This window comes from Salvelinus fontinalis, chromosome 25, assembly GCF_029448725.1.
Source record: "Salvelinus fontinalis isolate EN_2023a chromosome 25, ASM2944872v1, whole genome shotgun sequence".
In the NCBI taxonomy this organism is placed as follows: domain Eukaryota; kingdom Metazoa; phylum Chordata; class Actinopteri; order Salmoniformes; family Salmonidae; genus Salvelinus; species Salvelinus fontinalis.
Window position 1 is genome coordinate 3,074,495 of NC_074689.1, and position 17,312 is coordinate 3,091,806.

The 17,312-nt window shown below is 40.5% G+C and overlaps 1 pseudogene; it reads right to left on the reverse strand.

Annotated features, from left to right (window-relative positions):
• Window positions 1-13,095, reverse strand: part of LOC129823301 (structural maintenance of chromosomes flexible hinge domain-containing protein 1-like) — a 44,342-nt pseudogene extending 31,247 nt beyond the window's left edge.
• Window positions 13,096-17,312: the final 4,217 nt, after the last annotated feature.

Sequence of the window (17,312 nt, forward strand, 5' to 3'; positions counted from 1 at the left end):
TTTTAGCAAGCAGTAAGCACTTAGAATTAAATAGCGGAGTGGAGCGTAGTTACGTGATGAAATCACATGCCCTGCACAGCCTTCAGGGAGGTCAGACCTGGCTGTGTGGTGCCAGGACAAAAACCTCTCCCTCAATGTCAGCAAGACTAAGGAGTTGATCGTGGATTACAGAAAACGGAGTGCCGAGCACACCACTATCCACATTGACAGGGCTGTAGCAGAGCAGGTCGAGCGCTTCAAGTTCCTTGGTGTCCACACCACTAAGAAATGATTATGGTCCACACACACCAACAGTTGTAAAGAGTGCACAGCTTGGTATGGCAACTGCTTGGTATCCGACTACAAGGCGCTACAGAGAGTAGTGCATACGGCCCAGTACATCACTGGGGGCCGAGCTCCCTGCCATCCAGAACCTCGATACCAGGCGGTGTCAGAGGAAGGCCCTAACAATTGTCAAAGACTCCAGCCATCCAAGTCATAGACTTCTCTCTGCTACCACACGGCAAGCGGTACCGGTCCACAACGTCTGGAACCAACAGGACCCCAAGCCATAAATAAGACTGCTAAATAGTTAACCAACAGCTACCCGGACAATGTGCATTGAACCTTTTTGCACATCACCTACGCTGCTCTTACTGTTTTTCTATCCTGTTGCCTAGTAACTTTATCCCTACCTATATGTACATATCTACCTCATACCCCTGCACATCAACTCTGTACTGGTACCCAGTGTATAGCCAAGTTATCGTTACTCATTGTGTATTTATTCCTCGTGTTATCATGTTTCTATTCATTCTTTTCCCCCCGTAAAATACCAAATAAATATTACAAATAATTTACAAGTAATAGCTGTCCCTCAATTTGATGTCACTGGTGTTAAAATGTATAAATAACACCACTTTGAAAAAAAATGCAACATCATTGCCAAATTCTTCCTGGCTCAAAGGTTTATTGGAGACGGGACTGTTTTGAAGAGCACATGGTGAGTGTGCACTCTCTTCATATGTTAACAATTTGATGATTAACTTGGTAATTTCATGCGAGGACTTAAGATGTGTCACTGATGTTATACAGTTTATAGTAAGAGGAAAGGAAATTGGATAAAAATTATTGATAAAATTTCATGATTAAGTGATTGATTTACAATTTAAGAAGGGTGGTTTGAGCTACAGTGGCCGGCATCTTAGATTTGCCATCTTGTCTGCAGATTTGTCACTGGCGTAATCGTCACGGGTGTTACTGTTTTGCTGGTAACACCAGTGACATGACGAGAAAGCCAAACTTTTTTCTCAACATAATGTTTTATAAAACCATCAACATTTATATTAAGACTTTTAGCATTTTATTACTGTTTCAATATTGTAATCACATAATATGGCATTCCTTTTGATAGATATGGCGAAATGAGGTGCTGCTGAAAAGCAAAGACTACAGACAGCGCAGGGATGCTGACCCACACCGCAGAGCAGCCTACCTTAAACAAAAACACCAGACTTACTTAAAGGATTTAGAGAGTCAAAAAAGAAAGAGTGAAGGATCTCAAAGAAAGGGAAAAAAGACAGGAGCGAAGGAAATGGCAGGTCAGACAGGCAAAACACAAAGAGATTGAGAGCAGGAACTCCAGACAGTGAACCCAGTACTGCAAGGTCAGAATTAAGACAATGTGTCTGTAGGAAGACATATGTACTCTGTATCTACAGAGTTACTTAAAGGGATAGTTTACCCAAATTACATATTGGTTTCCTTACCATGTATGCAGTCTATGGACAAGGTATGACAGCAAGCCATGCTTTTGTTTACCTGGCCACTGTTTCAAAATGCTAATTATTTTGTATTTGTGGCATAAAACCAAAGCATTGATTGCTGTCATACCTTGTCCATAGGCTGCTTACACAGTAAGGAAACTGCCATTGAACAAAAGATCAGTTCAAATTTGCAATGGAGAATGGCTCAGAGATAAAAGATACGGACGCGACACAATAACATGGCAAAGACAAACATATCTGAAGTAAAAGGATAATACAGGAAAAATTCCATGAACATGTTTAACTGCATACAAAATGTTCATATCAGTGTGGTGAGGAAAACAGTTTGTTTATTTTTAAAGGTAGTGTTTCTAATGTTCTAGTAGACATGTTTTAGATGTTTGGATGACAATGTTGTGTTATGAAAGACATTTTAGTCAATAGGCTTCATCTTTTGGTCTTAATCTTCGACCAATAACCCTCATTTTATTGTTCATATTTAAAAATGAACCCATCTTATGAAATCTGAAAGTATTTGTAATGAAACATATTACTTATAAAGTGATAAAATTTGTTTGAAATAATCTTATGTTTGTCATTGGTGTTACATTGTGTCACTGGTGTTACATTGCGTCACTGGTATTACTGTATGGCATACTGGTGTTCTGGCATCAGAGTTGCCCAATTAAATAGAATATAGTTTTTGTATCTACCTAACTGTTGCTACATTCATTAGTAAACATTTTAAGGATATGATCATTCAATTTTGATGACTCAACCTCAATTATTTCTAATGTTACAATTTTATTATTTTTTTATAATAGAAGTTTTACCGAAGATAACTTCACCCGTCGAACGGATAAAAATGTGGCTGATCTTTAGAACATTTCTCCTATAGCTGCTGTTTCCATTATACATGCCGCAATATTTTTTGCAGCATTATTTTTATCGAATCACCAGGTCATGTGATCAGAAAAACTCCTGGCCCTACACTTGGTAAACCTACCTTGAAAACATGTTGTTTTCCCTGGTGAATTTGTGGAGCCTGAACACAGCCCAGTTATTAAGCTCCTTGGAGGTCATTCCACAGCTGTTGTCCATGACAACCACTGCCGGTTTCCCCAAAGACTCGTCGAACAGCTGGGGGAAAAGATGAGAAACAATCAACAACTGCTGTGTCCCATTCCATCGACACAGTATTGAGGTGCAGAACTCTGAACTTCATAGGACTACTAAAACGCTTCAATCCTTATGCATCACTGTTATTCAAGACCACAATAACGAACGTGAGGTTTACAACTGTTCTAAAAAAATAAAAAACACAGTAACTCACCAATCGGATGTCGATTGTCCTCACTCCTGTGTTGTGTGATGTCGCTGACAGTGCAATGTCAATTAGTTCTGCAAAGCCATACGCTGGGGGGGACAACAAGGCTTTAATTAGCTACAGCAAAAAAAATACACCTTTTCATACTGCATCCGCTGGGTACAAATTTGCCCTGGGCTAAGTGCAGTGTGAATATAGCTAAGGAATACAAACAGGACTATATTTTTGGCCTGGAGATTGAAATACTGTACTAAGGCACTCACGTAAAGACTTCTGACCCTCGCTAGCGTAGTACTCATACATGCCACTTTGGACCAGTGTGTCGTAGTGAGGGAGGAACACAATGTGTTCCGTAGTTGCCACTGGCAGAATTTATTTCTGTTCTGTCTGTTGTTGTCAAGACAAACGTTTCGTTGGAAGGAATGGCAAATTCCTAAGGAGAGAAAGCATTGGAAATAGTTATAGCGATATCTCACAACACAGACGTGACAGGTTGATAGTTTGGTTTAGATATTGTATTCACAACAAATGGGACAACTTGTGTATAACAAGAGCTACGTATCTAGATATTAACAATTTAATTCAAACCTTAACTTGGGAAACATGACAGCTTGTAATGCCTGGATGGAGAATGCACCTGCCATCCTTCTATGACATAATGGCGGTCAGCAAACTAACCTTAAAAAGGTGCATGCCACCACCTACTGTGCTGGAGTGTTTGGTCAATTACGGTTTACAATTCTAAATTCCCCTAACTCACTACTTATGAGAAAATTAAAAAAGAGCCCTACTAATTTCTAATAGACCCTCACCCATCCCCCAAATCCCTTCCAAACCCCCCCAACCTCAATGACCCTACAATTCAATCTTTCCCTCTCTTCAACATACTTACAATATAACAACACATGCTCCACCATTTCATCGACCATACACAAACCATTCATTTGCCTGCCAACCAGATGTAATGACGAGTTCAATGTCCTAAGCGCAGTTGAGCAAACACCACCTCTTCCTTCCTAATTTGACCTTTTCTTAGGGGGCATATCAATGCTGGCCCTTGGGCTCAGAGTCCCATCTCTTCTACCACACTATCAAAATGGCTTGGATCTTACATTTGGCCTCACCTCTACCCAGTGGAACATTAATATCAATTATTTACAGTCGAAGTCTGAAGTTTACGTATACCTTAGCCAAATTTAAACTCAGTTTTTCACAATTCCTGACATTTAATCCTAGTGAAAATTCCCTGTCTTAGGTCAGTTAGGATCACCACTTTATTTTAAGAGTGAAATGTCAGAATAATATTAGAGATAATTATTTATTTCAGCTTTTATTTCTTTCATCACATTCCATTAATTTCAGCTTTTATTTCTTTCATCACATTCCCAGTTCATCTGTTAGTCTTCTACATATCTGCACATTAAATTCAGGAAGGTAAACGCCTGCTCCTTTGCGCCCACTATCTGGGTCCTTGGATCCATCTGTGAAAAGTGGTAAAAAAAAGCATAAAAACTTCTACCAACGTAAACCATTCCCTATAAAATCACTGACTTCTGGCCAATCTTCCCTTTTCTCTACCAAGTTTATATCAACAACAGGATCTGGGAGTAACATCCCCTATCACCACAGAAGGGCAAACAAACTCCCTCAAACTGCTCTCATCAGCAAGATTTCCAACCGAAACTACTGCCTTGTCTACTAGTATATAGTAGACATGTGGAATACTCAACCTCACACCCTTTGAACCTAACCCAATAAGCTAAAGACCATTTTTTACACCGTATATCCAAAGGCATCTCACCTGCCTCCATTAGTAAGTCATACAGACGTTGATTTAAATGCACCATTACATATCCTTAAAGCTATATACTGGATTCTGTCCAGCCTCTGAAGCCAAGTCTTCGCCGCTGTTCCATAAACTATTCACCCGTAATCAATTGTCGTCCTGGTCAGAGCTCTATAAAATATCCATCAACGGTTGTCTCTCAGCACCCCATTCATAACCAGACACCGAGCGCATAAGATTCACCACCTTCTTACGCTTGGTTTCAACATTGATGACATGATCTTTCCATGTATAATTCGCTCATTGGACCATAGACCCAAATATTTATCCTTGAAACCCTCCCGATAGGCTGTCCATCTAGAAACAACTGTATATTTCAGCAACTTTCATCTTCGAGAAGAACATACAAGACTTCACCAGTCAATCGACCATCTTTCAACATCCACTATAGCTTGTCGAATAGATTTAATCACGAGAGACATTCCTTCCACTATTCTAAATGTCTTCGTAATCAGCATATAGGGAAGCCCGAATACCCCTACCTACATTTGTGAAACACATCGTTTAATCATAATGTTGAACAATATAGGACTGATACTGGAGCACTGCCTTGAGGAATAACATTGTCTACGCCATACGCTTTAGATAAAATGGATCCATTTTAACTCGAAAAAGAGCGATTAAACAAGGTCTTTCCATCTTAAATCAGAAGGCCTTCTCGCCACAAATTAAAAAAATGTATAATAATAAAACACAGTAACCGTTACCTCTTTCATGACCAGAGTTCCAACTTCATTGCTCACCTTTACTAATGCATCCAGAGTAGATCTACCTTTACGGAATCCACTTTGACCCAATAAACCTCTATGTTCCCAGGAAATATGACAATCTGTTGACTGTCATGTTTTCCATCAGTTTACACAAGTGAAGAGGTCAGTGCCATTGGTCTATAACTATCAGCACATGAAGGGTCCTTACCAGGCTTTATCTTAGGGACTTGATCACTTCCAACAGTAGAACCATTCATTCCATTCCATTCACACATAGATGCAGAGTTAGAAGCCAGTGTGAGCTCCAGGCAGGATGTAACCCCTCTAACAACATCAACCCTTGTACCACATCCATCGTTAAGATACTAAATCTTGCTTCCATCATATCTTCCACAATAGTACCATTAGCATCTGTATGTGTTCTTCCCCATAAGCTTCTGTGTTTTAAGGTCGCCGCACCTTGTCTCTCTAGAGCCCAATTCTCCCGATACTTCATCAAACAGCAAGGGTTGTAAAGACTGTAACTTAATATTACTACCTGCACTGTAGATTCCCACCATCACACATTCGTATGGGACAGTTATATTATGATATTCAAGACCTTTCCTTAGCACAACCACCACCCTGTCCAATTTATCTATCCGACTGATTGAACAATAACCAGGAATAATACAATCAAGATGTGGTCTAAGCCATGTTTCTTGAACCCATATCACATCAGGTTTGATCTCTAAATCCATTATATACAGTTGAACTCGGAAGTTTACATACACTTAGGTTGGAGTTTTTCAACAACTCCACAAATGTCTTGTTAACAAACTATAGTTTTGGCAAGTCGGTTAGGGACATATAAGCTGTGCATGACACAAGTAATTTTTCCAACAATTGTTTACAGACAGATTATTTCACATATAATTCACGGTCTCACAATTCCAGTGGGTCAGAAGTTTACATACACTAAGTTGACTGTACCTTTAAACAGCTTGGAAAAATTCCAGAAAATTATGTCATGGCTTTAGAAGCTTCTGATAGGATAATTGACATCATTTGAGTCAATTGGGAGTGTACATGTGGATGTATTTCAACTTAAAACTCAGTGTCTCTTTGCTTGACATCATGGGAAAATCAAAAGAAAACAGCCAAGACCACAAAAAAAAGTCTGGTTCATGCTTTGGAGCAATTTCCAAACGCCTGAAGGTACTACGTTCATCTGTACAAACAATAGTACGCAAGTATAAACACCATGGAACCACGCAGCCGTCATACCACTCAGGAAGGAGACACGTTCTGTCTCCTAGAGATGAACATACTTTGGTGCGAAAAGTGCAAATCAATCCCAGAACAGCAAAGGACCTTGTGAAGATGCTGGAGGAAACAGGTACAAAAGTATCTATATCCACAGTAAAACAAGTCCTATATCGACATAACCTGAAAGGCATCTCAGCAAGGAAGAAGCCACTGCTCCAAAACTGCCATAAAAAAAGCCAGAACACGGTTTGTAACTGCACATGGAGAAATGTCCTCTGGTCTGATGAAACAAAAATAGAACTGTTTGGCCATAATGACCATTGTTATGTTTGGAGGAAAAACGGTGAGGCTTGCAAGCCGAAGAACACCATCCCAACCATGAAGCACAGGGCTGGCACCATTATGTAGTGGGGGTGCTTTGCTGCAGGAGGGACTGGTGCACTTCACAAAATAGATGGCATCATGAGGTAGGAAAATTATGTGGATATATTGAATCAACATCTCAAGACATCAGTCAGGAAGTTAAAGCTTGGTCACAAATGGGTCTTCCAAATGGACAATGATCCCAAGCATACTTCCAATGTTGTGGAAAAATGGCTTAAGGACAACAAAGTCAAGGTATTGGAGTGGCCATCACAAAGCCCTGACGTCAATCCTATAGAACATTTATGGGCAGAACTGAAAAAGCACGTAAGGCCTACAAACTTGACTCAGTTACAAGAGCTCTGTCAGGAGGAATGGGCCAAAATTCAACCAACCTATTGTGGGAAGCTTGTGGAAGGCTACACGAAACATTTGACACAAGTTAAACAATTTAAAGGCAATGCTACCAAATACTAATTCAGTGTATGTAAACTTGTGACCCACTGGGAATGTGATGAAAGAAATAAAAGCTGAAATAAATCATTCTCTCTACTATTATTCTGACATTTCACTCTTATAATAAAAGTGGTGATCCTAACTGACTTAAGACAGGTAATTTTTACTCTGATTAAATGTCAGGAATTGTGAAAAATGGAGTTTAAATGTATTTGGCTAAGGTCACTTTTGAATGCTGGCGGTGCTCTCACTCTAGTGGTAGCATGAGACGAAGTCTACAACCCACACAAGTGGCTCAGGTAGTGCAGCTCATCCAGGATGGCACATCAATTGTGAGACCATATGCTGACACATGCACATTTGTGGCCTGCTGGAGGTCATTTTGCAGGGCTCTGGTAGTGCTCCTCCTTGCACAAAGGCGGAGGTAGCGGTCCTGCTGCTGGGTTGTTGCCCTCCTACGGCCTCCTCCACGTCTCCTGATGTACTGGCCTGTCTCCTGGTAGCGCCTCCATGCTCTGGACACTACGCTGACAGACACAGCAAACCTTCTTGCCACAGCTCGCATTGATGTGCCATCCTGGATGAGCTGCACTACCTGAGCCACTTGTGTGGGTTGTAGACTTCGTCTCATGCTACCACTAGAGTGAGAGCACCGCCAGCATTCAAAAGTGACCAAAACATCAGCCAGGAAGCATAGGAACTGAGAAGTGGTCTGTGGTCACCACCTGCAGAATCACTCCTTTATTGGGGGTGTCTTGCTAATTGCCTATAATTTCCACCTTTTGTCTATTCCATTTGCACAACAGCATGTGAAATTTATTGTCAATCAGTGTTGCTTCCTAAGTGGACAGTTTGATTTCACAGAATTGTGATTGACTTGGAGTTACATTGTGTTGTTTAAGTGTTCCCTTTATTTTTTTGAGCAGTGTATGTATGTATGTATGTATGTATGTATGTATGTATGTATGTATGTATGTATGTATGTATGTATGTATGTATGTATGTATATTTATTAAACTCCTGACTGTTAGCAATTAGGCTTCTAGCATTCCACTGAAGGATAACAAAAACCATGACTAACTATCATCATACCTAGACATTCCATCATTAGGAGTCAACATATCAACAATAATGGCGAGGGTAACATCTGTTACTCCTAAAAACTATTTAGCTGCTTCCACAACTTGGCATTTCTTTCCACAAATGCAGTCAGGTTGATAACCTTTCCAAGGAAGGCTATAAAGTCAATCTGATTAACTATTAAGGTGTCCTTTGACACAGCATTTGTGAGAACAAGATTTCTAAACAGGTCTGGTATCCGTGTCAGGACCAACATAAGGAACACTTCCTACAGTAGGTTCACTTATTCCAAGACTTGCCCTATTATCTCCATCATTCTGCCTAATAGTTCCACCAATCTGCCTTGCAGCCTCTGCATAAGATACATTGTGAGTGATTTTATATCTTTGGGCCTCTCTGGCATCCACCAAATGCTGCGCTGTGTCCCCCCCCCACAATTATCACAGTTAAACTTAACATTGTACCCACATTCACGGTAATCATGTTCCCCTCCACACATGACACATATTTTCTTTCCTTTGCACAGAGGTCCCAGGTCCCATTCTTTGGCATTTAAAACACCTTAATGGGAGTTGGGACAAACTCTCTAACAGTTAAAGCCATGAAGCCCAGCTGTACTTTCTTAGGTACAACTTTCTCATACATTAATACTGCCAGGCTTTCACTTCGCTGCACCTCTTTACTGAACAGCCTTTTGGCTTCAACCACTCTACCCCTTCTACATTTTATATAATCTATGAACATCGATAGTGGAACCCCAGAAATGACCCTCCTCAACTTAGCTGAAGGGTTCAGGGACATGACTTGTGAATTTCTTCCCATTGATAGTTTTCATTTTCATAATTTTCCCATGCTGAACATGGTCAGCACCAGTGGCGACCCTTCATTCAGGGCAGGTGGGGCAGAGCCTGTTTTGAGCCCCACCAGTTTTGCATGTTACTTTAGCATTAACACGTGTGAAATATCAAATTGCAAACACAAAATATAATTGAGTTAATAAAGCTGTATACAAACATGGTGTCTTTTGTTTTCTTAAGTAAGGCAGCTCCGAAATGCAGGCGTTTCAGCCTAGCTCAGTGGTTTCTGTGGTGGTGGGGCAGCCAGCGGAAATACTGAGCGTAGGGTTTGGTAATGTTCTATAGTTGTGCCTGTCACTCATGGGGACACTACATCACCACAACATCTACAGGGAGAGCTCAAATTTAAGCCCCTTGGGTGCTGCCATAGAGTTACATTAGAAGTGCCCATCGAAGAAGGCTCATGGTCATTGGCCACAGATAAAATGACGTCAAATCACGTTATATCTACAGTAGCTTTGATTGGACTGACATCATACTTTTAAAATCTTAGCTAGCAAGCTAGACAAGCGGTAATCATGAATCACGTCGACAATCTACTGGCAAATCCATTTCAGTTCTTGTCATATGAAGAGAAATGATAGATAAAACGTATCGGTTCTCATCGGCCATAGTACATAAACATTACACAACAAGTTGGAAATCGCAAATATAAAGAGTGGTTTGGAAGGAATCAGTGGCTAACTGCAAACTTTGCAAAGCAATCACTAGCCTGCTATTGAGTGGAATGGGTGTGTGGTCCAAGTCTGGGTTTAAGGGTCTCTTTTCCAAGCTTAAAAGGATAAACATTCAACACCATGGGCATTGGCCATGCTGTCAATCCAGCATGATTTCTTCTGCGTTCAAACAATTGGAAAATCTCAGACTTCAGTGAGATAAAGACAACTGGGACTGTGGAAAAATATTGACCGCCTACTGGGAAAATATGTTTTGATATTCTGGATATTCCAAGTTGGGAACTCTGTCCCTCTTCCTAGAGCTCCGACCTGAAGATCACTGACATCATGATTCGACTTTGTTTTTCCCCCCGAGATTCCAGTGGTCTTGAAAGCATCATATATCCAGAGAACGCCAGACTTTGATGATAAAATGTGCAACATGTCACGATCTTCGTCGGGCGAAAGAGAGGAGGACCAAGATGCAGCGTGGTGAGTATTCATTTTAATAGAATACTTGAACAACACAAAAAAACAAAACAAAAAAACAAACGCCGATGAAACAGTCATGAACACAAGTACACAAGTACACATAAAACAGGAACAATAACCCACAACCCACAATACAAAACAGGCTACTTAAATATGGTTCCCAATCAGAGACAACGAGAAACACCTGCCTCTGATTGAGAACCATATCAGGCCAAACACATAGAAACAGACAAACTAGACATACAACATAGAATGCCCACTCATATCACACCCTGACCAAACAAAACATAGAAACAAACAACGCAAACTATGGTCAGGGCGTGACACCACAAGAAGGACCGCCGTGCCAAGTTCCTGTTCAAGTGAGCACAGCACAACAAGGTGTCCAAAAATGTCTTGTATGCTGCTGCATAAATTATGTAATATGCCAGTGAGATATGTATACTGTAGCTAAGAAAGTAATACTTAGTGTATGTTGTGTTGTAAGTTGTTAGTAGCCCATGTGCCACACCCTAATAATTTGGTCCATTTCCCCCTCATAATTTAGCCTACTGTTCTGAGTTTGTGGTGCACATGTAGTCTATAGCCTGTTTTACAGAAATGTAATCATTGAATGTTGTCTGATTATATACCCCCTTCTTTTATCATTTGGTTCTGACTTGGTTTACAGGGAGAATACTTAAAGAACGGCCCATGTTCTGAATTCTGTCGCTGTATATTTTGATAGTGCTGAACAAATAGTTATATTGACTACATCTGTCCTAGCTCACGCATTGTCTTCATCAAAATTACGGTTTGCCTCTTATCCTCTCATCGTCCCCTTATGCCGCTCACGGCCGATGCTGGAAGAAGACCAAGGTGCAGCGTTGTGAGCGTACATATTCCTTTTTATTTTAATGTCGCCAACAAAACAATAAACGATACAAACCGGCCGTGAAGCTTTACAGGGCTATGAAGCCTCTAACAAAGTTAACTACCCACACAGAAAGGAGGGAAAAAGGGATACCTAAGTATGATTCCCAATCAGAGACACCAATAGACAGCTGTCCCTGATTGAGAACCATACCCGGCCAAAACATAGAAATAAAGAAACATAGAAAACAAAACATAGAATGCTCACCCCAAATCACACCCTGACCAAACCAACTAGAGACATAAAAAGGCTCTCTAAGGTCAGGGCGTGACAATGCCATAGTTTGTACATTTCAATTGTCAGTAGAAACCACATTTGTTTAAGCAAGTCTGCCATATCAGCTATGCTTTTTTAAAAGGCAGTAAATGAGGCTGAATGCACTGCCAGACAAGGCTCTGCTGATAGCTAGGTGTAGCAGTGGTAAGGATTCACACCATGGTGATGGAAAGAAAGCACTTCTGTTGGGACAGCTTTATGAAGGCCCTAACCGTTTGTGGGCACCATTTGTCACTGTTATAGTGCAATTAATGTATTGTTTAGTGGCTTTGCTAGCATGCATAAAAAAATTGTGCGGGGTGTAGACCCCTTGATCGCAACAAACACGATTACAACTTTCCACTCGACACATCATTACCATCTTAACCCTCGTCACGTTCTCAATACTAGTAGAAGTGCCACTGCTGTCAGTAGCACTAATAGCAGGGCCATTATTTGACCTTTTCACCACAGACAATCCAGATCCATGACTTTCATCATCCCGACTCATACCATCAGAACTATCATCCATGTTGACAACAGTCCAGCACAGCTGATGCTAAAACTGCCTACAATATAGAACGATGGATTCTAGTTTGCGTCTTAGTTTGAAGTCGAACCCTCGAATGTCTTGCCTGTTGACTCTGAAACTTTTTCAGCAACCGCATTTGCCATCCTCTGTCCTAGCTATGTTAAATAACGTTAGCCAAGCCATCTATCTGAGCTACCTAGTTAATTGGCAAGCATGGTGGGAAGGAATTCATTGGCAAGAGCAAGGTGTTGCAAATCGGCGAGATGACAAATCTCCAGCTAGCTACCTTTGATACAACTTGAAGGAAGTCGTTGAAGTCTAAGCCATTGATGTCCAGAATTTACATCTTCGATTTCAATGAGACAGTCGAATACCACCAATCTTAAATGGTTTAGCATACCCATGTGCTTCATTTTTACTCAAAAAAAATTGCGTTGTACATCTTTTGTCACTGGCAAAGATTTTCACTTCCCTACAACTCTGCCATGTTTCTTTATGAACAAGTTCTGAGCATCTACCGTCTGAGGTATAATAACAACGGCATCTACCGTACGCCCTGATATGGAGAAACCAATGCACTGGGCAAAAAGCGTCATTGCGGCGCACAGCAATCATGTGCATGTAGAAAATCAAAGAAACAAAATAATATGTTATATTATGTTGTGCAAGCAGCTAGACAGTCACCTACAAGATACGCTTAAGCCTTATGGACGGGAACAGTAGAGGCATAGCAGCGGGAAAATGTTTGGGGTGCGGGTGCTGTGAAGAAAATAAAAACGCCTGCACTACAGACAGCAATCTCATTCCACTGCACAGCATGGTCAAATAATAATAATAATAATAATAACAGTAGTTGTCGAGGGTGCAGCAAGTCAGCACCTCAGGAGAAAATGTCAGTTGGCTTTTCATAGCCGATCATTAAGAGTATCTCTACCGCTCCTGCGGTCTCTAGAGAGTTGAAAACAGCAGGTCTGGGACAGGTAGCACATCCGGTGAACAGGTCAGGGTTCCATAGCCGCAGGCAGAACAGTTGAAACTGGAGCAGCAGCACGGCCAGGTGGACTGGGGACAGCAAGGAGTCATCATGCCAGGTAGTCCTGAGGCATGGTCCTAGGGCTCAGGTCCTCCGAGAGAGAGAAAGAAAGAGAGAAAGAGAGAATTAGATAGAGCATACTTAACTTCTTGCAACTATAGGGGGTGCTGTTTCGCATTAGCATAATTTTCTCTACAGATTAAACTGCCTAGTACTCAATTCTTGCTCGTACAATATGCATATTATTGTTATTATTGGATAGAAAACACTCTCTAGTTTCTATAGCCGTTTGAATTATGTCTCTGAGTGAAACAGAACTCATTCTACAGCACTTTTCCTCCCAGTGTGTGAGATTTAGACATCTTGGCCTCTGGTTCCAGATCAGTTTTAAAAGTCTCTGTAAATCCTATGAGATACAAACACTGCCCATGCCTTCCTCTAGATGTCAGTAAGTGGTGACAATTTGAATGGAGTCGATTGCGCAATCATTGGCTCCTTAAATCACCAAATACCGGAAGTAGCGTTCCTTTGGACACTGCGCTCAACGCAAGAAGGACATCTGACTGGCCTTTTTCCAAGCCTTGGTTTAGCCAGTAATATAGCGTCGGTCATCTTTTTACTCGTTATAGGTGTTAGAAACATCATAAGGTAGTTAATTTTATAGCAATTTATAGCAATTTATGTCCGTTTAGTGTGATTTTGAGGCATTGCTTTGTAATAGACTTTGAAGCTCCGGGCACGTTTCGGGGTCCCGGTCGTACGTTAGTGGGCATTTCGACGGACAAGTGGACATCTTTCGACCAAAAGAAGATTAGACCCAAGAAAGGATTCATTGTCCAAGATTCTGATGGGAGAACAGCTCATAGTAAGAACAATTTATGATGATAAATCGTGTTTCTGTCGATAAATGTTAAACGCTTATGCCGCCATTTTGTTTGCTATAGCTTCGCTTGGCGCAACCTGTATTGAAAAGTAAGGATAATAAAAAAAATGTAATTCTGCGATTGTATTAAGAATTAAATTGTCTATCAATCGCTGTCCACCCTGTATTTTTTAGTCAAGTTTATGAGTATTTATGTATAAGACTAGATCACTGTCTAATATGGTGCAGGACATTTTCTGACCAGCTGAGCTACTTTTGTCATTGTCTAACCATGATTTTGGTGGCTAAATATGCACATTTTCGAACAAACTCTATATGTATGTTGTAATATGATGTTACAGGAGTGTCATCTGAAGAATTCTGAGAAGGTTAGTGAAAAAATTAATATATTTTGGCGATGATTACGTTATCGCTCTCTTTGGCTAGAATCAATGCTCTGGTGACGTTTGCATATGTGGTATGCTAATATAACGATTTATTGTGTTTTCGCCGTAAAACACTTAGAAAATCTGAAATTTTGTCTGAATTCACAAGATCTGTGTCTTTCCATTGCTATGTGCTGTGTATTTTTAAGAAATGTTTTATGATGAGTAAATTGGTAATACACGTTGCTCTGTGTAGTAATTCTAGGAGCTTTGGTGAGATTCGTGATGCTGGCTGCAATGGCAAACTATGATTTATACCTGAAATATGCACATTTTTCTAACAAAACCTATCCTATACCATAAATATGTTATCAGACTGTCATCTGATGAGGTTTTTTCTTGGTTAGTGGCTATCAATATCTTAGTTTAGCCGAATTGGTGATAGCTACTAGTGTTGAGAGAAAATGGTGGACAAAGAAAAATGGTGATTTTTGCTAACGTGTTTAGCTAATAGATTTACATATTGTGTCTTCCCTGTAAAACATTTAAAAAATCTGAAATGGTGGCTTTATTCACAGGATCTGTATCTTTCATTAGGTGTCTTGGACTTAAGATCTCGTGAGTGACTCAACCCACTCAAGTGATGCACCCCTCCTAGGGACGGCATGAAAGAGCACCAGTAAGCCAGTGACTCAGCCCCTGTAATAGGGTTAGAGGCAGAGAATCCCAGTGGAGAGAGGGGAACCGGCCAGGCAGAGACAGCAAGGGCGGTTCGTTGCTCCAGAGCCTTTCCGTTCACCTTCACACTCCTGGGCCAGACTATATGCAATCATATGACCCACTGAAGAGATGAGTCTTCAGTAAAGACTTAAAAGTTGAGACCGAGTCTGCATCTCTCACATGGGTAGGCAGACCATTCCATAAAAATGGAGATCTATAGGAGAAAGCCCTGCCTCCAGCTGTTTGCTTAGAAATTCTAGGGACAATTAGAAAGCCTGCGTCTTGTGACCGTAGCGTACGTGTAGGTATGTACGGCAGGACCAAATCGGAAAGATAGGTAGGAGCAAGCCCATGTAATGCTTTGTAGGTTAGCAGTAAAACCTTGAAATCAGCCCTTGCCTTAACAGGAAGCCAGTGTAGGGAGGCTAGCATTGGAGTAATATGATCAAATTTTGGGGTTCTAGTCAGGATTCTAGCAGCCGTATTTTGCACTAACTGAAGTTTATTTAGTGCTTTATCGGGGAAGCCGGAAAGTAGAGCATTGCACTAGTCTAACATAGGAAGTAACAAAAGCATGGATACATTTTTCTGCATCATTTTTGGACAGAAAGTTTCTGATTTTTGCAATGTTACGTATATGGAAAAAAGCTGTCCTTGCAACAGTCTTGATATGTTCGTCAAAAGAGAGATCAGGGTCCAGGGTAATGCCGAGGTCCTTCACAGTTTTATTTGAGACGACTTTACAACCATCAAGATTAATTGTCAGATTCAACAGAAGATCTATTTGTTTCTTGGGACCTAGAACAAGCATCTCTGTTTTGTCCGAGTTTAAACGTAGAAAGTTTTCAGCCATCCACTTCCTTATAATTTGCAAATAAATTCATTGAAAATCCTACAATGTGATTTTCTGGATTTTTTTTTCTAATTTTGCCTCTCATAGTTGAAGTGTACCTATGATGAAAATTACAGGCCTCTCTCATCTTTTTAAGTGGCAGAACTTGCACAATTGGTGGCTAACTAAATACTTTTTTGTATTGTCTGAAACACAGGCTTCTAGCGAGGGCAATTATGGGGCTTCACCATGTTTCATTGAAATGTACAGCTGTCTGTCATCCGCATAGCAGTGAAAGTTAACATTATGTTTTCGAATGACATCCCGAAGAGGTAAAATATATAGTGAAAACAATAGTGGTCCTAAAACGGAACCTTGAGGAACACCGAAATGTACAGTTGATTTGTCAGAGAACTACCAATTGGGGAGAAAAAAAGGGGTAAAAAGTACAAAAAAGAAAATCCAACCTTTCCCTCCACCCTATGGCAAAATGTTTAGAATTGAAGGAAATTAGCTGTAAAGCTGCACATTTTCCTCTCCTCCACCATGGCAAAATGAGTAAAATTGCACAAAATTAACTCTAAAACATAAAAATGTGCATCAAATTAGTTTGTAAATTGCTAAATCCTCTCTACACTCCATTGCAAAATATGTAGAATCGCACAAAATTAACTCTAACACGTGGCTCTCTTTCCCTTTATAATTCGTAGGTTCATTTAAAAAATACTAGTCTGCGATCAACTCCGTGGCGGCTAAAAAACGTCACTACCTTTTGATGGCTTAAAATCCACTTAAGTGTCAGTCTCACTCCTCTTTAGCACTGTGTCCGAGACAGCATGGTTGTTAGTGGTCACAGTGCCATTGGCTTTCCCTTTTACAAGTCATTATACTTGTTTCTCAAGGTCTTTTTTATGCATCTCTTTAGTTTACATGACACTAATAAAACCATATCTGAGTGGGAATGTTTTAACAAGGACCTCTAATCTTGACAGTTTGTTT